Raw genomic sequence first — 23,841 nt, forward strand, 5'->3', positions numbered from 1 at the left:
TGGACCTATTATCTTCCCTGCACAGATGGAGAACAAGGAAAGGAAGGGTGTAAAATGACAGGCTGTACCCCCCCCCCCCCCCGCCCCCAGCAGTCACCAGAAAACGCCCTGGTTTGAAATCTATCCATTCCTAACTCTCCTCTCAGAGAACCACTGTGTATGAGGAACTTTCAGGCACACCAGGCAGCACAAAGTGTCGTCCGGGATCACAGCTTTTCTTGTTTAGTTTGAATGAACACTCTAAGCTTCCTGGGCCCAGGGGCTCTTGGGGAGTAAGGAGATTGGATGGATTAAGTTTTGCTGGCTGGATCGACAATTTCGAATTTTATCCAACCTCGTAAATGTGTCAGGTCATATACAACAGACCTTTCCGTTCAAGATCAAATTATGGACTAGAAAGATTTTCTTCCAGAACCTTGCGGGCTCCATGGCAGTATCATTTTCAGTTGACTCCAGGCCTGGACTCTAAACTGAATAGAAGCAAATATCAAATCCAGGAGGCTCTCCTCGCTGGGCTCCACCTTTCATACAGTCTGGATTCTAGAAGGAACTCTCAGTTCTCACAACTGCATCAGTGTTGCCGGTTGTGAATCTGACATGCTAGGACTAAGGAGCCTGAACTGTGGGGTGTGAACGTAGAGATTCTTCTGCTGGTGCTGATGGGGAATTATTCGGCAAGTTTTATTTCCTGGGCCCAGGTGACTTGCATAACCCAGCAATCTGTACCAGGGGAGAAAAAAAAAATACGTGCTGACCAGACAGCTCACCATTCACTCACTGTACACCACTGGAAAATTCGAGGCCAAATAATTTCTCAAACAAGCCTACCCCTGCGATGATGTAAGTTCTTCCCCTAAACGCGGGGCTGGACCACTATGAGGCACCTACCCCTGCAGCAGCGGCGGAGCTCACTCGCTAAGCCCTGCGGCAGCCCCTGAGGAGTCGCCGAGCCCGCGCGGGGCCGGAGGGACCCCGCGAGTGTCCGCGCCGCATCCCGCAAGGGCGCGGGGCCCCCAGCACCTACCTCGCACTTTCCGCTGCAGGCGGCGGGCAGCAACGCTCTCCAACCGCTGCAACGGCCGCGCCGAGCCCGCCCAGAGCCCGCCCGGGTGCTTGCGCCCACGTCCAGGCCGGTGCCCTCCCCGGCTGCGCGTCACAATCCCGCCGCTCACCGTCACCGCACCGGGAGCGGCTCACGCCTCCCGCAGCCCGCGGGCCCGCACCCGCGGCGGCACGCAGCGGCTCCGCGCAGCCTCCAGCCCGCCCGCTCCGCCCGGCCCGCCTCTCGCCGCGCTCCTCGTCCGGCGCCCATCCCACCCCGCCCCGCGCTGGCGCCGCCCATTGGCTCCGCCGGTTGCCTGGCGACGAACAACCGCGGCCCGCATTGGTCCAGCGAGGACTCCGACCCCCGCCCCCAGACGCCGGGCGGCTCTCCCCCGCGCAGCTGCGGCCACCGCACCTGTTACGCCCGGGTTCACCCGGCCGTGTTCCCCGCCCCCAGCTCTCCGCGGGGACAAGGGGAGGGTCCTAACCGCTTTAGAGCGGGGGCCTCCGAGGCCACCCTGAACCCCAGTGCACCCAGGAGAACCAGGTGCTCCCCCAGGACGGAGAGACTCCAAAGGTCATCCAGAATCAGGTCAGGCCCTGGAGAAGGAAGGTAGTGAGTGGCCTTGGGAATCAACACGCCAACAGCACAAAAATCCGTGTAAAACCAGGGCCTGGGTAGTGGGCGTGAAACCCCGAGCTCGATCCGCAGGACTGCACACCACACAGTGAGGGTGCAGGTCTGTGATCCTGCAGAAATGAAGTTCAAGGTCATTGGCAGCTCGAGGCTGGCCTGGGCAATACCAGTTAAGCTCAGGTAGTGAATAAAACTAAGGCAAAGAAACAGACCTAGGGTGGAGACTGCTGGAAAGGGAAACTAAGAAAAGGTACTTGTGAACTAGACGTTGTTGAAAAACTCCCAAGGCCCTCTCCGTGAGTGCAAAGAAAATGTATGACAGTGGCAATTGGCCAAATTCACCTGCCTCTCCTTAATATTTTCCCCTAAAGTTTCCCCGGGAAAGGAAAATGGAGAAAACAGAGTAAAGGGCGGGGTGGTGGGGTTCTAGCAAGAGGAGAAAAAGAAGCTTGGGGTTAAGTGGCTCCTGTGGACAATTTGAGACCAAAACAGCATAAAAGGAAAACAAGCACTACACCACTGCCACGGAAGAACGAGAGAGAGAGAGAGAGAGAGAGAGAGAGAGAGAGAGAGAGAGAGAGAGAGAGGGGGGGGGGGGGAGAACCAGGACTACGCATACCCTCGATGCTGGGCAAAAGAACAGAAATGAGCGTTGGATGGAAGAGGAGGGAGACAGATTAGATGGTGAATACAGGTAGCAAGAACACATCATTACAAAGATGCTTTGGAGTGAGATACTATGTCCAATGATTGTCTTGCTCCAAATAGAGTGTGGTTGCTCCCTCTGCATCTGAGGGGTGTTCTAAAAGTTCCATTCAAACGCTCCAGAATATCCTCTTCCTTTTCCTATCTCAAGAAACATCTTAATATGGCATTTGTTCTTTAAATGCTAAGTCCGGCTTGACTATGCAAGGGACAGTCTGGCATGGTCCCGCCCCTGGAACAAAGACAGCAGGGCATGAGCCTCCACTAGTGTTCATAGTTGCTGTGGGCATAAGACTTGTTTGAATAATAATGTGCATATTTTCATGTTTCTCCTTCAGGGAATTCTCCCCTTTACAGTTAAAGAAGCCAAAGTACAGGTAATCAGAGACAGCACAAGTCTGGAAGGCGAGGGTGTGTCCTTAGCAAACATGGTAAACAATGTGACCTTCGGGACAGACCTTGAAAGGCTGTGGGAAAGAACTCTGAAAACATGCATTCAAAAATATATAATTTCTCAACCAAGCAAAATGAAAGGATGCAATATGAATTATATGAAGGGCTCCAAGTACCTAAAAGAACAGAAGCAACTGCACTATAAGCCCTTTTTGTCAGAAAGATACAAAGGCAGGCAGATTCCTGAGTTCAAGGTCAGCCTGGGACAAATGGAATTTAGTCTCGGTCAGAACGGTAATCTTGGGACTGGATTCCACCCAGCTAAATTTATTGTCTGTGCTTTCAAGGACAGGCAGATCTCTGAATTCCCTTGCAGAGTTAAAATGTGCAGTCTCTAAAGAATCAAGGGGCAACGGTCACAGGATGCTTATTCTTGGGTTAATCAAAAGGGAACCTGGAGTAAATGGCTGAGTTGATATGCAAATAAAAGACTGGGTTTTTGGTCAGTAGGAGTCAAGCTATTTAGAGAGTTTTTAGGATTGTTTTTCTAGCAGAGAAGGCTGTCTTGAGCAGAGGGCTACCTGGAGCAGTGCGCCTGTGCTTAGCTTGTATGCCCACCGCCATTGGACTTCGAGGGTTTTGTTGTTGTTGGGTTGGGTTGGGTTGGGTTGGGTTGGGTGTGTTTTGTTTTGCCACTCTCAAACACCCCTCCTCTCCGAGCTGAGGCTGGTTCTCAGCATCTGAAACACTGATTGAATGCGTATTACCACTTCACTTTGGCGTTCTCTCCTGGGTTAGGTAAGTCTGCCACGCTTCACACAGTAAAGTTCTCCCAGAAGCTTTCCTTTGTATGGGTCACACCTATGGATAAGCACCGAGCTATGGAAATAAAACTTGAAAAAAAAAAAACTAACAAAAAAATCAATGTCAACATAAACAGCAGATTTTAATGAAAATATCTATTTTAAAATTCCATGGTATCTAAATTTTTGCATATATCTTTGCATGCAAAGACAGTAGAAGGCATACAAATTTTCAAGTGGTTACTATATTCTGTGTTGCTGTTTCTGTCAGTCTCTGGAAAACTCAATTGTGTACTCATGAAAGACATAGTGAAAAAGGCAGATGTCTTAATGCTATACCGAAAGTAGCTTTGACCTAAGTGATTCCCTTTGGAAGGTTTTGGGGAGACTCTCCCAATGGTGCCACAGATGATCCTTTGAGATCTAAACATCTGTGCTTTGCCCCTCTCTGGCAGAGACTGACTGAGGGGCTGAGCACAGAAGCCAATTCCAGTCCATACATAGCAGGAGGAAGGGGTAGGGAGGGCCCTTGAAGGGGCCTCTCCCTCCTGCCAGCCCATAGTAGTGTCTCTCCTCACTCCTCACCTGGCCCACTCAGGTTCAGACACATTTAGAACTGTGGCAGCACTTTGTACAGCTGTGAGACAAAAGCAGGAAGAGAACCCTCGATTCCACATGGCTGCATCAACCCTTACAGCTCTGCGTAATAGCTCCAGACTGCTGCTCACGGGAAATGGTACAAGGCTCGTTGTTGAGGCTTTGGGGTCAGGTATTCAGTTACTTAGACAAGAATATCCTCTGAAAGAAGACAGAGGGATACCTGTAGCCCAAAGCCGAATGGGGCTTTTCTGGGCTTGAGAGAGTGATTTGGTATGAGAAGGAAAAGAGGGCTAGACAAAAGGGTTTTCAGCTTTCCTTAAGCTGTTTTCCTCTCCAGAAAAAAAATGAAAGGAAGCATATGTAATGCTGTCTTGTTTTCTAGAACATGAAAATGTTCACCCTTGTTCTCCTGAAGTCTACAAACCGGCATTTAGGAAAATTGTTATAAAACATAGATTATGTCACCTCTCTACTTTGACTCTATACTCATCATTAAAGCCAAGATGTTTTCCAGCTACAAGGTTCTCATGACCCAATTCTTTCTCCACACAATCGGTTTAGCGTTCTGACCTCACATCCTACAGCTGTGCCCACTAGCAATTAATAATCCCCGTCTCCCTCACTGATTCTCAGCCAGAGCAGACCCCGCGGCCTCAGGACCATTTCACTGGCCATTCCTGTGTTTAGGTGCTTTTCCCTTAGCATCTGTATTAGTTACCCCTCAACTCCCGAGTGTTTGCATTCCTTACACACACACCACCATTGTGAGGCCCAACTAGACACCTTCACTTAAAATTAGAATCCCTTCCAGACCCCAAGCATCAGATTACCTTGTTATCTGTCAAGCATACTTTATCCTTTCTTCAGACTGCTTGTTCGAGCCACTAGAATAAAGCCTCCGTGTCCTCAGAGCCTGGAATTTTCGGTTGCTTTTCAGTGCTTGGTGCCTGTTCAAGTGAATGTTTTCTATTTCAAGGTAAGCACTGTAACAGGCAACATCTACACATCGTCCAAAGATGTGGTTCACGGACTGAGGCAGCCATCTTCCAGTAACTCGCCAAATGACGAACACAAAGGCAAAGAGGAGAGGCACCTGACACATGTTCTCCAGGCCTTTTAGGAAACATGGAGTTGTTCCTTTGGCCACATACGTGCAAATCTACAAGAAGGGAGATACTGTAGACATTAAGGGAACAGGCACTGTTCAAAAGGAATGCCCCCAAAGTGTTACCACAGCAAAACCGGAAGAGTCTACAATGTCACCCAGCATGCCGTAGGCATCATTGTAAACAAGGGCAAGATTCTGACCAAGAGGATCAGTGTGCGGACTGCACATAAAGCACTCGAACAGCAGAGACAGCTTCCTGAGCGTGTGAAGGAGACCGATCCAAGGAAAAAGGAAGCCAAAGAGAAGGGAGCCTGGGTTCAGCTGAAGTGCCAGCCTGTGCGCCACCCAGAGGAGCCCACTGTGTGAGGACTAAGGGGAAGGAGCCTGAGCTGTTGGAGCCCTTTCCATACCAATTCATAGCCTAATATACAAAACAGAAATCAAGGACCCAGACGAAACAAAAAAGATGTGGTTCACATCTGTATGGCCAGCATTTGTCTGACATAAGTCTCTCTTTGAGAGTAGCCTGGTTTCCAGAAATCTAAACTCTGGTTTACTTCCCTGTGTACTCAGGTGGGACCTCCCACTCTATCATGTTTAGCTTCAGCTGAACTTACTTTTGTGGGATTTCTTATTCAGCACAGAAAGTGCCGGCCAAGTGGCTCCTCTAAGTCCTGGCTTCTCGCACCTGCCCCTCAGTCAGTACCTTAGCTGCCACTGTGACACATTAGCTGAAGTAAGTTTAAAAGGAGGAAAGGTTTACCACGCCTCAGTTCAGAACCCGCAGCCCACTGCTGGTTAGCATCCTGCTGTGGGGCTGGCACAAGGCTGAAGGAGCATCAGGGTGGGCAGCACCCTTGGAACAAGGCTGAAGGCTGCTCACTGAGTAGCCAGGAGGCAAAGGGGCCACGGAGGAGAGCAGCAGAGAGGAGGGGGCCAGTGCTCATCCTCAAGAACATAGCCCTCTAATCAACTGTATACTATGTCCCTCACACCAAAGTTCCTCCACTGCCTCATAGTGCCCGTGGCTGGGGACAAAGCCTTTAAAAGCCTGTAGGTGTTTAGGGGACATTCCAGATCAAACTGTAACAATCTTTCTGGACGTTTCTTCCCACAGAGGCACTACATGAATTCCCTCCATCTTTCGGATCCCACCTGGATGTAGAGCAGCCTTCTCAATGTTTCCTTGCTTGTGTTCTGTCTTCTCCCACAGGAGCAGGATGGGAGGGCAGGGACTGCGTTTCTGTGGCCTCAGCTCCTCATGGCTGCACTAACTGATGACTGAACTGTTACAAATCGGCAGGAAAAACACCTGCACTACAGTTTACTACCTTCTATGTAAGCGCATTTACAGGTAGGTGTTGTGATCTTTAAAGCACCTTAATTCTGCTGAAATAGCTTCTGAACCACTCCCAATTCAGTTCATTCCTTTCTTAGAGACAGTATTTCCAATACCCAGTCAGACTCTGAGGCACAAGGCTTCTCTGGCATGCAGATTCAGAGCTCGGGAATAACAGGCCAACTCCTTAAAGCTTTCTGCTGCTGTGCACACCATCTGGGTTGCTTGACAAGCAATGCTTTCTGGAGTCACTGAAGTAGATTTCCTGTCAGGGCCTGTGTGCGTGCAGGAACAGTCACTTCTATGGGCAGAGTCACTTCTCTTAATGGTCCTGCTTCCATTACTTCTGGGTTATAGCCAGGTCTACCTAAAAAGGACAGTAGGGTAGACAAAATTAAGACCTAGAGCTGGGGTATAGTTCAGTGGTAGAGCACTTATCCTAGCATATAAAAAGCTCTGGATTCAATCCCACCCCCACCCCATCACACAAAAGCCCACACTTCCAGAAAGCTGTGCTTTCTGACTTCTAAAACATAGCTGTAAGCTTAATGGAACCTGACCCCCATGCATCTGCACAGACTGGTGATGTCATGCTGCATTTGCAATCATGTCTTTCTGGCCAGTCCCTTGGGTGTGAGCCATTGGTTGGCATAATTGAAATGACTCTTTAAAATTGTGAGTTATGCCTGGAAGGAAAACAGAGCACACTTTCTCCTCCTATTGGTCCAGGTAAAAAAATACACAGCTGTCCTTATGGCTGGGTGTTCCCCACTTTAGACTTTGATCCTCTGAGAACGTTTTACACCATGGCTTTTGAAACGATTCTGGGTAAGAATGCCCTGGAGTTCAGCACTAACACAGTGAGGACTTCCCAACTAATTATTTGTCCCAAGGATGAGTTCCTAACTTTAAAATGGCATGCAAAATTTGTTAATACATAAATCATTCAGGCAGCTGATGAAGTATATCATAGAAAGGTGGCTAGATGTCAACCAGAGAGAGAGAGGGAGAGAGAGAGAGAGAGAGAACACCTGTGTGAACATTCACCTGTACATATGTGAATGTAGAGGCCGGAAGTTGACATCAAGTGTTATCTTTTTAAGACACTCTCCCTGACTTAACTTGGAACTCACTGACTTGGTTAGACTGGCTGGTCTGAAAACTCTAGGATCCCTCTCTGTCTGTCTCCCCAGCACTGGGTGGGGGTTACAGGAGATGCTGTTGCTTCAGTAGAGTGTGCACATACATGACACACACGTGAACTATAAGCACACTAAGGTGCACGGCTTTAAATCCCCATCTCACACTTCAGCCACATCAGCTCAAATTCTTGGCAGAAACTCATGCACGTGAAGAATAATTTTCTTTTTAAATCAAATCTATGTTGCCCAGACTGATCCCAAACTTCTAAGCTCAACTGATCCTCCTGCTTCAGGCTCCTACAGATGTGCACCACCATGCCCTGCTGTGGCTTGTATACATGGAAAGTATGTGGTGTCTCAAGTTTAGTAAAACCATTAATACCGTTGGATGAGAATAAAACTACAATTTCCATGCCAGAATTGAAGCAAGCTTTATTAAATACTGGCCAGGACAATGGACACTGGCCAGGTCCATATCTGGGATTCCCAGAAAATGGCCATTAATTATGTAGTCCAGTGATCATTAAGGGCAAAACCCACAAGGCTGTGCACTTTGCATCTTCGTCCAATCAGGGGAAAGCTTACACCCTGACATAATTCCCCCTCCTATATATGATCTAGTATATCCTGTGTAGTTGTGGCAACCAACCTTGTGTACAAAAATGAAAACACATGGCTTGTTATCTTCCATGAACAACTGCCCCAGTACTCGAGGAATCTGTCTGTCCTTGGACTTACAGGCTAGAAGCACTTTCTGTTTTATAGGTCTCTTAAGCACAATAATTTAAATTTCAAACAATTTTAACCCTCATGCTATCATTTATCCCCAAACTTCCCTCAATTATATTCCAGATACCTGGCTTTTACTCAGTCTCCCATTCCTTTCTAGTATACAACTGGTGCACATGTACACACACACACACACACACACACACACACACAATCATTTGACATCCTCCCAAACAACAGATGCCTCTGCCTTTTAAAAAACAGAGTAGTTTAGTTTGCTCTGTTTTCTTAGGTTTGACAATTTAAATATAGACCTTTGCTCAGCTGACAAAAAAAAAAAAAAAAAAAAAAACTTCAAAGAACTAAAAGATTATACATAATCCCAAAATGTCTTTTAGCTATACAGAAATCTGTTTAAAAGCACAATCCAGCATAACTGGAATAATTCAAACATTTGGTTCTGTGCATAAGCACTCCAATTTCACCACGTCCTGGTCTGACCTCATGCTGTAGTGAATATTTGCTGAATTATGATGGTTCCAGGCGATATAAGAAAAAGTCTCTGTCTACACCAGAAGCCCAAGTCTCCTAGGCAGCAGGCAAAACGACGACTTAAATTCTGGGCTACACTACCTTTGAAAGTTGAGTGGCCTCAGGTGTCCCTGAGCTTCCACACCTACTGGGACCACCGCCCCCGGGTGTTCCGGTTATAGCTCACACAGGTTCCAGGCCATTGTCAGGCTCCTTGCTGTTCCTTCAACCAAGAGTGCTGTCTAATAGTAACAAACAAACAGCAATAAAAAACAACGGAACTCTCAAGAAGTGAACTGAGGCTGTGATGTTTTGTTTCACTGGTACAAATATGACGATGTTAACAGAAGTCGGTATGGGCCTTCTTCACAGAGCGCTGATTGCATGGACGAATTAAGGAGAGCTGTGGGGCTCGTATTAGCTTTCCATTGCTCTGACAAAACACTGGGATACTAACCTTTTAAAAAGGTTTCAGGACATGACAAGTTGCCACCACTGTTTGGGGGAATGTACTCAGAATATTAAGGGGCTTGTGGGTAACCAATCTACTCACCTTATGGTGGAGAAGGGACGGGGAGGGACAGTGTTCCCTTCCAGGGCACCTTCCCAAGCACTTAACTTTCTTCAGCTGGGTCCCAGTCTCTGCGTGCACACTCAATATCAGTACTTTGTGTGCCTGGTTTTGGAAGAAAAGGTCTCAGTGGATTGGAGGGCTGTGGACTAGGCTAGCCTGGCTGGCAGGGGAGCCCTGGTGATCTGGCTCTCTCTCCTCTCCAGCGCTGGCATTTCAGGGAGTCCCGTCACCATGCCCAGCTTTTTGATATGGGTCCCAGGGATGGAGCTCAGGCCTGCATTCTTCATTGTCAAAGCTGTCTCCCAAGTCCTGTTTATTATTCTAATTATCTCAGAAATACGGAAAGGGTTTTGATAAGTGCAGCCACAAAATAATTTATTGATTTTTTTTCAGACCACATGTCTATGTCTTCTTGTTTGTTCTCTCTTTATGTCATAGATATTTCCCAGGAAAATGACATGTAAATAATACCATTAACACTGACTCATATTTGAGATGTACTGTTGAAGTTAAATATTTACAGGGAACCTCTGATAGATCCTCTTACATGGCAAACACGCCAAGATAGGACAAAAATATCTAGCGTACATTTGTGGTAGGAGTCCTTCCTTAATTTTTTTCTTGAGTTTTCCCTATTTTTAGTTACAACTAGATTTTAATTTGTTTTGTTTTGAGATGATTTTAATAGGTTTCCTGCAAGATACTAGATATTGGAAACTTTTTATTTTCCAATTGCCAACTCGGTCTTATTTGTGAATCTGTATTTGTCTTTATGATTTATATTTCACTAGGCAGTTTCTGTTTTTAAATTTTTATTTTATTTTTTATTATGTGAGCTGGGGCTGGGGGGATATGAGCACATGAAGGTGGGTGTCTGAAGAGGTCAGAGATCCTGGATCCTCTAGGAGCTAGAGAGTTATAGGTGGTCGTGAGTTGCCTGCTGTGGTCGCTGGGAACTGAACTCCAGTCCTCTGCAAGAGCTGTTCTCCCTCCTAACCACTGGACCTTCTCTCTGGCCCTTACAGTTTGTTTTCAAACATACTCAACTATCAGCAAATAAATGCTCAAGTTGAATTATTGTGGAGTAGAATCCTCTCTACAATCAAAATCAAACACATAGAATTTCATCTGTGAACCAATTAAAATAGCATGCTTCAGACAACCACCATTTAAGTCTGCCTGTCCCTTTAAGAAGAGAAAGGATTGTGTTTAGTTGCTGGGCTGCCTTGGATTTATTTTATCTTAACAGCTGTGCCTGAAGTTAGCACTATTCAGATGGGGATTTTCAAGCTGTGTGGCGTTCCTCCACTTGACTATGCTACCAAAGACAAACCCCAAATTTAGAATCAAATGTGGGGGTGAAGACAATCAGAAGCATTGGCAAAAGTAGTATGAGAAAAAAATTCTAAGTTTTGTTGAGCAAAAATAAAGTGGTTAAACACGATCTTCCTGGAACCCCAGCAACAATAGACAGGCCAAAGCCCTGAACATCTAAGGGCGGAAAACTGCCTTAAATAGATAATGTGGAGGGGTGGGTGATGGGGAGAGAGACATCTTAAATGGAAAGAAGGGACATTTCTGTGACTATTAAAGATGAGGGCAAAACCCTCAAGTGCTTCTCACCGACAAGCCCTGTTTAAATTGCCACCATTACAGGGAAGTCACAAGCTCTGTCTGATGTGCCATTTGATCTCTGAGATTGAGCATCTCTAACGTCATTTATTTTTGTGTCGTTGGTCTTTCAAGGGGCAGAGTAACACAGTCCTTAAAGTGAAAACTCCAGGCAAGAACTGTGGTCTGACATATAACTGCTATTAAAGGGGAACAAAAGAAAAAAAACATTCCTTTTGTCTTGTTTGTGAATAAAACAAATTTCGCAAAGGTGCGATGCTTGTCTAAAACTAACTCATTTGGAGCTGTTGTCCGTTTTGCGGCACGTGTAGTCATTCCCGGTGCTATTCTCGTCTATTCGCGGTGGCTCCACCCTCTGGAGCTCTGTTTGGTGCTTCCCATGCAAGCTCACTTAATCCTAGAACCCTGTCACTAACGCCTGTACTTCCAGATGAGGATTAGCAGGGAGAGGTTAGCAGTTCCTCCACGGTGCATCTCAGCGCTGGGCCGGTCACTCGGGCAGGCGGGCACTCCACCTCACCATCTGCCAGTGCCCGTCTGCCTCTTCATCACTTCCATTTGCTGTCCCTCCATCACTTCCATTTGAAAGACTGCTGACTAACTAGTGGAGGTGTTCAGAATGGGCTGTGTCCCCGCACCCCGTCCTGGTCTCTCTCAAGATATTGGAGTCTCTTAGAGAGACTCCATCAATTCCGTGTCCTTTAGTCTTTTCTGTATTGTCTCCTTAACCTAGTCTGCCTGAGACTGTGCTCCGGGTCTCCTTGTCACCCCTTCTTCACAGCCATCGGGTCTCACTCCACAGCTATTCCCGTGGTCCTTCTCACCTGCTGTGATGCTTCGTCCCCGGGTGCATGGGATACACAATTAAAAGTCTTGCTGACCTGGAGAAGGGGAACAGCCATGATGACTGGGGCGCAAATTGTCAGAGAGAAGAGGGTTAAAGGTGATTTAAATGGGGCGGCAGCTCCGTTTAGCAAGCGCTCGCCTTGTGAGCAAGGGCCCGGAGTTCCACATCCAGATCCCCGTAAAATGCTGGGTGCGGTGATGTGCGGTGATGCAGGAGGCACAGGCAAGAGGATCCTGGGGGCTCATCGGCCAGTAGATCTGGTTCCTGCTAAAATCATGAGATGAAAAATTGCAAGCTTCAACACAGCAACGTGGGATACGAGAATACGGCAAGTGGCAAGACTGAGGAAGGAGGATGTCTCCAAGGTGCTCAGAGGTCATCGTGACCCAAACACGGTACAAGGAGAACCAGCTACATGAAAGGGAACGAACCACTCAGTGGTCTTCATGGCTGCGCATTCATCAACCAGCTGAGGAATGGCTTTGCCGTTACCCAGAGTCTGGGGTATCCTAACTTTAAAAACAAATTTTGAATTTATTTTTATGTGTCTGAGTGTTTTGCATGCTTGAGTTCCCGTCGACATATGGCACAGTGTCTGATGCCTGTGGAAGCCAAGAAAGGGCATCGGATTCCTTGGGGTCGGAGTTATGTGTGGGCTGCCAAGTGGGGGCTGGACATTAAATCTTAGTCCCCCAGAAGAGCAGCCAGTGCACGTGACTGCTGAGCCCGGTCTCCAGCCCTGCTAGCCGCTTTTTACGGAGCCATGTTAGCCAGCTAAGACCCTGGTAGATTGTAACTGGGGCCAGCTATCATTCAAAAGCTTGGGTAGAGATCTTTCACTGTGATTTCAACGCAGCTTTGTCCATTTTGCCTGTCATTTAATCAGTTCTATAACAGTTTTTATTTTTTCAAGCTTGTCTTGGTGACTCACTTCATCAATATTAAAGCTATCTTTTAAAATGTTATTCTTCCCATCTGGGTAGCAATAGCAAAAAATGATCTATTCACTTAGCAGAAGTCCTGGATGTGAAGCCATTTTATTATCTATAGTGCTGTGACTTGAATCACTGAAAAAGCCATACATAGAGTTGAGCAATAGAGGCACCGTTAACTAGCAATCCACAGAGAAAACCCTGGAGACGTGGGGATAATTAGCCAAAGATGGACAAGCTATGTAAGAGACCAGGAGACCACAGTAATAACAGAGAAGTGCTGAGGACCGCAGTCGGCTTACGGGAAAGGGCTGCGGAGGAGAGAGAGAAGGATGGATCCGACTCAGCTGGACCCTCATAAACTTAGTTCCTGCTCTCCCTAACTCAGATTTGCCTGACTAGTTCCAAGAGTAATCTGAACGAATATTCCTCCCTTTGAGCGGCCACCAGATGACCCTGTCAATATTTATTTCTGTGACCGAAGAATGTCCAGGCTTCTCAGGCCCAAATCTCCCACTCACATTCTTACCTCCGGGTCATCAGAAAGAAATCCCCGATCCCCACACTGCTCTGTGTGCTTCCTCATCCTTTAACCCTGATGGCGGGATCTCGGCTCTTTGTGGAAGCCGCAGCTTTCTCTGCAGTCCCAGAGAGTGCTGACCAGTTTTCTCTCCTGCTCGTCGTGTTCCACCCAGATGTCAGGTTATGTCCCTAGTGTCCTTGCTCCTGGCCATCACTTACGCACCACTGCATCCTCCTCATTGTTCACACACAGTTGCTTCAGAGCTTCCCTCCTCAGACTGCATCTCTCTTAGTCAACTTCCTGTTACTCTTACAAATACCTAGGGCAATCTTATACAGAAAAAGGTCTGTTTGGCTCAGTGTTTTAGACAACTGATTTCAGTCTGTATCTGTTGGCCTCTTTGCTTTTGGGCCAGTGGACAAGGGGCTCAGCAACTGACAGAACCATTCAGATAAGGATAAAGCAAGGCATCTCCATACTTCCTTAGGGCACGCCTCCCTGGATTTAGAGATCTTCTACCAGGTTCTACCTCTTAAAGGTTCTGAACCTCCCAATAGAGTCACACTGGAATGCGAACCTCTACCATGCGGCCCTTTGGTGGAGGCATTTATGATCTAAACCATAGGAACTCCCCTGCAGACGTCCCTGCTGTGGTCTTGTCTTCTTCTCTATGTCATTTTCATGTCCTTTTGGAGACTTCGACACAGGTTTAGTGGAGGTCATCCCTTAATAATTTTGCCATTATTCCTGGTAAGTTTTATACCAGATGGATGGCCCAGGGCCTCCCCATTCATCAGCCTCTTCATCTCCAGCGAGCTTGTCTTCTGTCATTCCACTTCAGCCACTGCTAACCGTCTTCTCCTCTCCTGTCACTTAGAAGATCTGCATCTGCCAATCATCTTAATTTCAAACTTTCTACTCCTATATTTTCGGTTTCCACCCCATCATACCTGTGATGGCCATTCCTGGTTGTCAAACGACTACATTTGGAATGAATTACAAACCAGATCTTGAGGCTGGAAGACACAGGCTTCTGATCCAGGTCTTGAGGCATAGTGGCCATAAAAAGCTTAGGCCCAGTCAAGGTAGTACACGCCAGGAGACAGAGGTAAGCAGACCAAGGCCAGTGAGGTCAGAGCACGTTCCAAGAAAAGCTTAGCTCCAGGAGTGTGGAGCACACCTCTAGTCTGGGCCATACCTCCTGCTGGAGACCTACAGAAGGAAAAGGGAAGGGTTCGTTCTTCTTTGCTTGCCTGCACGTGCCTGCTGGCGCATCAGTTGAAACCTACTTCATAATGATTCCAGCTTAAACAGAAGACCAGCTGAAACAACTAGCCTCATGGGACTGAGCAAGTAATACATTCTTGGACTTCCCATTCACAGCTGCCCATGGGTGGGTTATTTGGATTACAGACTGTAAGTCACCACAATAAATTCTCTCAGTATAGAGAGACATTCCATAAGTTCTGTGACTCTAGAGAACCCTGACTAATACAATACTCCAGATCTAAAGATTCTGCTTTGTTCTGTTGGCCTTACTGCTTTCTACCATTTCTCTCTTGTCTACCTCAGTCTCATTGCCCTTCATCACAATTACTCCTTCCAATATGTTCTTCATTCCTAATGCTTCCATTGTATTACCGCTGTCTGTCTTAGTTACTATTCTACCTCCATGACAACACACCAAAGCAATGTATAAAAGAGTTTAATTGGGGACTCACGGTTACACAGGATTAGAGTCCATGACCATCAAGCAGGGGAGGAGGGCAGCCGGCAGGCAGGGATGGCACTGGAGCAGTGGATGAGAACTGGCATCTGATCCACCATAAAGATACAGAGAGAACGCTAACCAGAAATGGTGTGAGCGGTTGAAACCTCAAAGCCAGCCTCCAGGGATACACCTCCTCCAACAAGGCCATGCCTTCTAACCCTCCCCAAACGGTTCCCCCAGCTGGGGACCAAGCATTCTAATATGTGAGCCCATGGGGGACCAATCTCATCTAAACCACTCCCCAAATCCACTCTCAGGTTTAGAATTACTTCCCCCTTATCTTGTCTGCTACCCCTTAGAATTTAAATATGTCTAAACAAAACAAAACAAAACAAAACATGGTTATTCTGTCCTCAGATATTAAGCTCTCCCCCAGTGCTGCCAATCAGTCCCTGTGTTCCCAGTCATGGTCTTCTTTGATTATCCTGTCTCTTACTTTCAAAGTCTCACCTCCCTCTTCCCACTTCTCTGGCCATGGCTCATATTCTTAAATACAAACGCCAGCTGCACAATTAAAGACATCTTCTCCCTGCAGCTCCCCACACACACTGTGCTTCTCCTTCTGTGGCAGTAGAGCAGCGGCCCATCTGACACCGCCATCTTCTCTGTACCCTATGCTCCTCTCCCACAGCTACCCGTAAGGTAGCTTACATCTTAAGTTCAAATATCTCTCACCAACAAATCACTCATTAGCAAACAAACATTAAAAAAAAAAAAAAAACTTCTGCTTATATTGTTTTCTCCAGGCACCGCTACATTTTTCCGCTTCTTTTTACAGAAGATTGCTAAAGTCTTTGCTTTACCTTTTGTCCTTGTGGGTAGCACAGCCCTTTAACAGTTAGGCTTATTTTCCACTGTGGACATCTCTGTTTAGAGGTCACCGAGTTACTCCCTAGCCAGACCATGGTGTCCTAAGAGGCAGGGCAACAAGTAGTCTAGCTTTGGTCAGAGGTATCATTGCTGCAATTAGTAGTACTTGCCAAATAGTAAACCAGAAATACATAGTAAAAGAGAGGCCATGGGCAAATGATAGTGTCACCCATGGAAGAAAGAAAACAACATCTGCACCACTGAAGTTTCCTGAAGGGAAAGAGGTCCAAGGACATGGGACTAAAGTATGTTTAGATTACAGTTTATTCCACACCCAAGTAGAGCTTTTTCAATACATTGAATATTTCTTACCTGCTCATTCATAAATTTTGTAAAATATTAAGCGAAGATTATAAGAAGTGAAGTTTAGAGAAAGGTAAACTAGCCTAGTTTTTATGTTCTAAGTTGGCAGCACACATCAGAAAAATCTTATTAACACCATCAGTTACCAATTTCATACAAAACTAAACCTTTAGTGCTTGCTCCTGCAGCACATTAAAAATTGGAACATACAGAGAAGATTAGTACGGTCCCTGCACAAGGAAGGCATGCAAATTTACGAAGTATTCCATAATATAAATGAAGTATTCCATAATATAAAGCCAACAGCTTTTAGATCCTATTATGGGTAAAGTTGCCTGATGCCAAAGCTGACAACCGGAGTTGTATCCTGGGTCTCAGGGTAGAAAGAGAGAACTGTCATCCACAAGCTGTCCTCCAACTACATGTGCATAGTGATGCCCATGTTACACACACACACAGAGAAAGAGAGAGACAGAGAGACAGAGAGACAGAGAGACAGAGAGACAGAGACAGAGACAGAAATACACATGCATACAGGTTCACACAGATACACAGGTACATATATACAGAGATAGAGACACGCACAGAGACAGAGACACACACACATATATGCACACATGCACACATACACACAAATGTAATTTTAAGCTTTTAGGTTCATTTTCATACTTTCCTACAGGCCCAGTATAGGAAGTTGAGCACAATCAAAAACTGTTCAAACATGCATTGCCTTTAAAACCAAAAATGGGTCTTCAAAGTTGATCTGTAAAGGTTTGCTATATCATTTATTTAGTAGAAGGGTAGTTGTTGATAATCAAATATATTCTTTTTTCAGCTATATTGATCGACAAAGCAAAATGAGTAAAACAGAAGGGGCCAGGAACTGTGCCGAGGTCTTGGGAGGCCACCATCTTTGGAACTGCTGCTTGCATTTCTAACCCATGCTGAGCTGTTTATAATCTGGGTGTTTTTAGACTTCAGCTCATTTAAATGCTGCTGAGCTGCCTTCACAAGCAAAGGGCTTGAAGCTAGAACTGTAAGCAGCATGGATACAGCAGACAAATCCAGACCAGATGGCTCCCACTGAGTGCGGCGGGCTGCTGCTAAGGCGGGGTTATCCAGGGATCTCCCCTCACTGAAATCTTCAAAATTATTTTCCTCACTTAGACTCCTGAGGCCTGAAAGTCCACCTTGAGTAACAGGAGCAGACAGAAGACAGGGTTTCTTCGGACTACTATTCCAGCTGCTGTTTCCACAAATGCTGAAAGCATTCTGACCATCCTTAAGTATCTCCACAGTTGTCCTTGAAGCAGCTTTAGGATAGATTGGTTCTAACCCTGAAGCTGAAGGCAGTTTTGAGGCTCAGTGTTAGCCAAGGAGTATGCTGCAGTTGGTTACTGCAGAGTCACATAACACAAAGGGACTATGGAAGGGGGATTTCAAAAGAGACAGCACTCCTTCCCCTGACAGGAGCCTGATTGTTGGAGCAGCATCAACTTCCCATCTCCCACTTAGACTGGTCACCAAGGTGCTGGGGTGGCTAGAAGCCTTCGAAGCCTCTCACCCTACTCCTCAGAACCAGCCAACACCTCTCTCTCATTACCCAGCTCCCTCAATGCTCTAAGATGATCCATTAACTCTATCAAGCCCGGGCTCCATGCTTCCCACACCAGTTCCAGAACACATGTTTCAAGAGACTCATGCTGCCCTCGGTATATGTGGGGCATCAACCCTGCTGCCAGGCACACAGCCTGAGGAAAGAGACATCTATTTGCAAGGAATTGCTGGAACTTGCTTTATATTTAGCCTCCTGGGAAGAAGCTGAATGAACTCATAGTGGTTTGAATGTTTGGCCCTGGAAGTGGCACTATGTAGGGGTTTAGCTTAGGAGTAGGTGTGTCTCTGTGGGCGTGGGCTTTAAGACCCTCGCCCTAGATGCTTGGAAGTCAGTCTTCTGTTTGCCTTCAGAACAAGATGTAGAACTTTCAGCTCCTCCTGCACCATGCCTGCCTGGGTGATGCCGTGTTCCTGCCTTGATGATAATGGACTGAACCCCTGAACCTGTAAGCCAGCCCCAATTAAATGTTATTTCTACAAGAGTTGTCTTGGTCATGGAGTCTGTTCACAGCAGTAAAACCCAAACTAAGACAGGACATTTGAGTTTTCCCATTGCAATAATAGGCTGTAAGTATTCTCTTGCTGCACAGAAAAAAAGAAGTTCTAAACTCTAAAGATGGTACAGGTGCTGTCATCAACAAAGATCTTCTCCTCCATTCTTGGACATCTGTGGAAACAGACAAAATGAGAAGGAAAGGGTGGGTCATTTCAATGGATGTTGTCCTTCGTCTCCAAATCTGACAAGGTTCTGTGAGCGAGGGTCAGCAGAGGGGAAGTGTTTAACAACGGGTCCGTCTTACAAGCGTCAGGAGAAGACTGCCCTCAGCCTAGCTGAGCACTTTGCTCCTTCTGATCTGATTGTCTCCAAAACCTGTAATGTATGTGACCATGAGTGACAGGTAACGGTCGCTTTAGAAACAGCATGGAAATCTAGGGCAGGTCACTCCAGCAAAGAGAACAGAAAATGCAAGAGTCTTGAACCAGCAAGAGTGAACTTGGTGTGTCTGAGGCATAGAAGGTCAGTGAGAGGGAATTCACTTCAAATGAGTCAGGAACAAATGGTCAGGGACTTGTGGCATACTGTAACACACAGTGACAGCTTGTGGTTCAGGCAGAGGTCGCCAAATGGATTCACTGGACGGAACTCAGGGTGACATGTAAGGCCACCCTCCCTCCATAGTTTCCTTGCGTTTACAGCTCCCAGAGGATTCCCAGACTCCTTAGCTTCCGTCTGGTTTTCCATCTTCAAGACTGCTGGGTGCTCAGATGTCTGTGACCTGCCCTCTTCTTTTTCTCCTGAGAACCTCTGAGACCTCATCACCTCATCCCTCACCACACACACACAATACAGGGTGCTCTTCCTTCCTAGGGTTCTTAATTGGATCTGAAAAATGGTCTTTTCTGCCACATACACAGGTTCTAGAGTTTTTAGAACATGAATAATTTGTACAAGCAGAGCGTCAAAGGAAAAAACAGTGGAGAGAGTCAGTCAGCCAGTTATGTGAGAGGGGACTTCGCAGGGCAGGACTTGATCTAATGTAAAGGTTTAACAAGGCCACCCCAAAGGTTGTATGGACGATGGAGGTAGCACTAATAAATTGGGAACAAGAAGGCCAGGTAGGAAGCTTTCACTGCAATTTAGGGGAGGGGAGATGGGCAGCCTGGCCTGCAGAAAGCCATGAAGCTTCTTTGTGCTTTAGAAGTGTTACTATGAAATAAAGCTAATATTACAGGGTAATATAGAGCTGGCAATGATAAGCAGAGGACACTCGGTATAGTGTTCAACTTCACAGTGCTCAAGCTCTGGAAGCAAGTGGTTTACTCTGCATTTTGAAGTTATGTTTTCTAAATGAGTTAGAAGAGTATTAGGAAGTAAAAGGAACCTTAAGAATTGGGCTGGAGAGATGGCTCAGCGGTTAAGAGCACTGACTGCTCTTGCAAAGGTTCTGAGTTCAAATCCAAGCAATCTGACACTCTCTTCTGGTGTGCCTGGTGTTAAGACAGGAACCTTAAGAGTTGCAAGAGCAGAGCCCAGCCTGGGAGGAGGAGCGTTTTCCTCGAGGATGCTCTGCAGACTGGAGAGCTACTGTGCAATACATTCAGGAGAAGAACAGCCATGTCTTGTCCTTAAGCCTCCAGAAAAGGCAGCTTGGAGCTCAGCAGAAGTGCACATTGGGGCCCACCCTGTGAGACAGGCAGATAAAGTGGAGAGCGGTGGGGTAGGGTGGGTGGGGTAGGGTGGGTGGGGTGGGTGGGGTGGGGGAGACACACATGCAGATGCAAGACCACGAGGATAAGTAGGATCCACGCCTCCCCTCCAGCCTCACCTGCTTTCTGTTCCCCTCCAACCCAAAGGCATCAGGGCCTGGTGCTGTCTGCTGACTAGAGTCCCATCTTTCCCAGGGTTCTGCCTGAGGAATGCCCTGTCATCATCATGCACCTCATCATGTTTGTCAGTTTCTGCTCCGGGGTCTGTCAATATTCCCCTCACAAACTTGCATTCCAGCACATAATGCGCTTTCTCCAATAATGTAATCTGGAGTCTTCGTTTCTGCTTGCAAATTCACTGGTTATAAACTGAAACTCATGCAATAAAAATACCTGTTCTCTTCAAAATGATAGGATAGATATGAAGTTGTATGCAACTGAGAACTATTTATAGCAAAGACAGTCTAAGAATGTAGTTAGCTAAGTAGCACACACATATAAATATTCACACACACACACACACATATAGCAGGGTATGGAAAGATTTTAAAAGTATTAGAGATGACGGGGTCAGCTAAGAGAATATAAGCTAATGCTACGGTTACCCAAAGCTAAGCTAAAATGGCAACAGCACATTCTAGCAGTCACACACAGGGACTTACAGTACCGCCAGCCCGCGAGAGCTTATCTGATTTCAAATGGCAACACCCTGCTCTGAATATGACAGGATACCCTCTCTCCCATGGGCTTTGTCTTCAGAATGAGTTCCCAACCCCAGTATATCAAAGGCTTGCCTCCTCCCAGGGGAAAGCTCACGTCTGGCTTTTCTATGGAACTCTGTCTGCAAATAAGTCAGCCATTCAACATGTCTAATGAGACGGAAGTTGTCCTCCGAGGAAAACCTTAGTCCGGCAGTGAACAAGAATAGCTCAGCAATCCCAGGGCCACCAGGCATTGCCTGCTAAACAAAAAGACAATAGAAACACCACAGTGGGGTAGCGGGGTGTAGGAATGCTTTGTGTGAGTTCACGTCTGCTGATGTTTCGAGGAAGATCTGAGGAAGCGGTGAGCCATCTGCGAATAAGTGACTGCCTAGACGACGGCAGAACCGGAGGGAACGCCAGCCGCCCATTCAGCGATGCCAGGGAGGTTTGGATCTCACAGGTGAAAGTTCACAGTCACTAGAAATAAAGACAGCTTCCCCTCCCAGCAAATCTGTCTTACCTGTTGGTTGCTTTCAGACAGGGCTCAGGAATATCATAGACGCATGTAAGCTGAAAGGTTCAAAAGCGAGGCTAACCTAACAGGAAGTACACGAGTCGGCAGCAGACCAAGGTGCTGATTAATGGTGTGATAGAGAGCAGCAGGACTGCAGTGCTCAGAAGCCTGCAGGGCATGAGATCTGGTTCTTCCAGTCAATTAAATAAAGAAAAATAATAAATAAATAAAATAAAGAAAAATAAAGAGGGAAAGACAGAATAAACTTATAGAATACAAAGACACACACACACACACACACAAAACCATATCAAACAAATACAAAGCATGCACCTTATTTGGATGTTAGCTTGAATAAGCAAGTATTGGAAAAAAAAAAAACCAAACATGACACAGCTATTTTATTGAGATAATAGGTGTAGTAGTTTCCCTGGAGCCAAAGAACTACAAGTAACTAAGGATACTTTTCTAAGGCATGAGCTCCCTAACATGTTATCTAACACCAAATAGTATAGATACCATAGCTAAGACATCATTCCATATATGAATATGTATGCATCTATAAGCCTATAGAAAAATATGCGAATATGTCACATAAAAAAGAAAAAGAGGCCATGAATTTGAGAGGGAGGGAGAAGACATAGGAGAGGTTAGAGGGAAGAAAATCAACAGAGGAAGTGATATTACTGCATTTTAATGAAGATTTAAAAAATACCAAAAAGAGAAGCAAGACCCATGAGACAACTGGAAACAGACTGAAGACTTAAAACTCTAAGACTTGACTATGAAACTACCATAAAGAAGCACAGAGGAGGCTAAGGCAGGGGATGGGGATTTCAAAGCCGATCCCGTTTGTACAGCAAGAGCCTTCTTGCTCCAGTTAATCATCGCTGTTATTTCCTTAAGAAGAGTGAGAAGTCTGTGTGAGTTTAAAGCACAGGCAGGCGGTCTAACCTAGGGCCTCGCGTGACTGGTTGGGGGAGGCAGGTGTCAGCCATTGTAATGTCAGGTGTGTCTTCATTATGGGGTCCAAGTGAGGGTGTGATGCCTCTCATCGGTGTCGCATGTTTAATAGGTTTGGGCCCTGGTTTCTTTGATACAGTTTTAGTATATACACATGTTCATGTATCCCCAGCCTACTTTGATAACTTTATAGATGGCAACTTTCACCTTTAGGAGCGAGCGACCAGTCTGTGCCTCGTGGGCGGTGCTGGACAGTGTCTGTCTACACAAACATGATGCAGACTCATCTTGCTTCTGTGTTCGTGTTCAAAACGGAGCCATATGGTGCTTACTACATGGGATCCCCAGGTCAAGGTACAGCCTGGAAGCTGCTGTTTCACAAATACGGGGTGAACGAGAGCAGGGCTCAGCCTTCCCACGGAACACAGAGGCTTCCCCAAAACCTTGGGTAATATACAATCAGAGTATTCAGTTGGACTATGCAATGTATTTCAGTAGAATGAGTGAAAGCAGGGATCTCAGAGCCCATGAGGCCGGTTAGCATCACCAGTCATTGTACATTTCCGTTAGAATCCTGGAGTTATGAGAAGAGCAGTTTTAAGTGGCACAGCCTGGACTGGTAAATATTTATACTTTAAGATTCAGGCAATTCCATTCACTGACGCTAAAAACTCACATTTGAAGTTTGTTCTTTTTCCCATCCACACTCTCAGAACGTCGGGAGTCGCCACGCTGCCGCTGGCGGGTCTGAGAACTTCCAGGCTTTGTAGCACTTTGCTTCCTAATCCGGTTCGATCAGTCTACGCATTTTGTTGAGACATGGAATCACGAAGCACCGTGGCTGGGAACATTGGTGGAATGCGTAGTTGGGAGGTTTGTGACTGGGGAAGGAAATGTTATTCGTGCTTTTTTGATTGAGCAGGCAGGGCTCAGAATGAAAAGGCCTTTTATCAGTGTGTAACTGGGCGGACAGAACACAGTAAAGAGAGCATTGTGCCCGATGGCCAGGTTAAATGCCACAGAGTTAGTGCTGGTCTAATGAATTTTAAAAGCATCATTTGAACTCAAATCTGGCGAGTAGCAAAAAAGAAATTCTGCAGCAAGCACCCCGCCCCCTGTACTTTCTAACCTGCACACAGACTGGCTTGCACTTTGAGTCCAATGAAAACCTCAAAACAAACATCTCTTTGAGACAGAAGACAAAGCACTAATTGTAGTCTAATGGGTCAGGAGCCTGCAGGCTGTGGGCTCACCTGCATTAGTGGACTGAGAAAGCAAACCAACCCAACTGCTTCCGTTACTTGGGTTAGAAAAAAAATTAACCCTCCCCACCCCTATGCATAGTGTATCCT

General features: G+C 46.4%; 1 protein-coding gene, 1 long non-coding RNA gene, 1 other non-coding gene and 1 pseudogene across 5 annotated transcripts in view; 2 read left to right on the plus strand and 2 right to left on the minus strand.

Moving 5' to 3' along the window:
• Positions 1-1,304, minus strand: part of Ssx2ip (SSX family member 2 interacting protein) — a 35,906-nt gene extending 34,602 nt beyond the window's left edge. The window contains exon 1 of one of the 3 annotated variants that reach the window (XM_052178997.1): positions 1,025-1,304. The gene's annotated coding sequence lies outside the window, so the exon portion shown is untranslated. The remainder of the gene's footprint in view (positions 1-1,024) is intronic. The other 2 variants (XM_052178996.1, XM_052178995.1) reach the window with 2 other exon arrangements.
• A 3,939-nt stretch (positions 1,305-5,243) lies between these two features.
• On the plus strand, positions 5,244-5,715 carry LOC127682055 (60S ribosomal protein L21-like; annotated as a pseudogene).
• A 10,940-nt stretch (positions 5,716-16,655) lies between these two features.
• Positions 16,656-16,758, plus strand: LOC127683835 (U6 spliceosomal RNA). The gene has a single exon (XR_007977635.1). It is a non-coding gene; the product is annotated as a U6 spliceosomal RNA (small nuclear RNA).
• Positions 16,759-18,500: 1,742 nt separating this feature from the next.
• LOC127682056 (uncharacterized) lies at positions 18,501-21,628 on the minus strand. The gene is made up of 2 exons (XR_007977343.1): positions 21,533-21,628; positions 18,501-18,767 (listed from the first exon to the last, which is right to left on the minus strand). It is a non-coding gene; the product is annotated as an uncharacterized LOC127682056 (long non-coding RNA).
• Positions 21,629-23,841: the final 2,213 nt, after the last annotated feature.

This window comes from Apodemus sylvaticus, chromosome 4 (genome assembly GCF_947179515.1).
Source record: "Apodemus sylvaticus chromosome 4, mApoSyl1.1, whole genome shotgun sequence".
Classification (NCBI taxonomy): Eukaryota; Metazoa; Chordata; class Mammalia; order Rodentia; family Muridae; genus Apodemus; species Apodemus sylvaticus.